The sequence below is a fragment of the Myotis davidii genome, unplaced genomic scaffold (genome assembly GCF_000327345.1).
Source record: "Myotis davidii unplaced genomic scaffold, ASM32734v1 scaffold663, whole genome shotgun sequence".
NCBI classification, from domain to species: Eukaryota; Metazoa; Chordata; class Mammalia; order Chiroptera; family Vespertilionidae; genus Myotis; species Myotis davidii.
Window position 1 is genome coordinate 862,966 of NW_006295816.1, and position 512 is coordinate 863,477.

Below are 512 nucleotides of genomic sequence, written 5' to 3' on the forward strand. Positions count from 1 at the left end.
GGCAGGAACTAGAGTCATGACACAGGGAGGTCAGCGGACAGCGAGACAGGAGGGGCCGACACAGCAGACTCCCTGCCCGAGCCTCCCTTCACTTCAGTGTTAACGTTTAGTAATGAGTCACCTCGTTGCGATGAACCGTAGCCTCCGTACCCACAGCTACTGTGTCACTGGAAACGTCGTAGGACAAGCCAGTGGGCATCACCTGCGGGCTTCTGTGCCTTTTCGAGGTAAATTCTCCATCTAGGTAACTCCTGCCCAGACCTTCCCCGAGTCAAAATAAATAACAGACTGTTTTCCTGCTCAGGGGTCAGCAGGTTGATGGGGCGCTTTACCTGCTGTGACCACAGGCTTCCTGGAACTCGCCGGACGGTGTTCATTCTCGGGCGTTAGGCAGCGACGACGTGTCGGCCGGAGCAGGACGCAGGCTTCCCAGGCCTGATGCCTGGCAGCGGACCGGAGTGACCTTTAAGGCAGGAACGGGCCCCTCGCCCGCCACGCTCTGTGCGCGGACC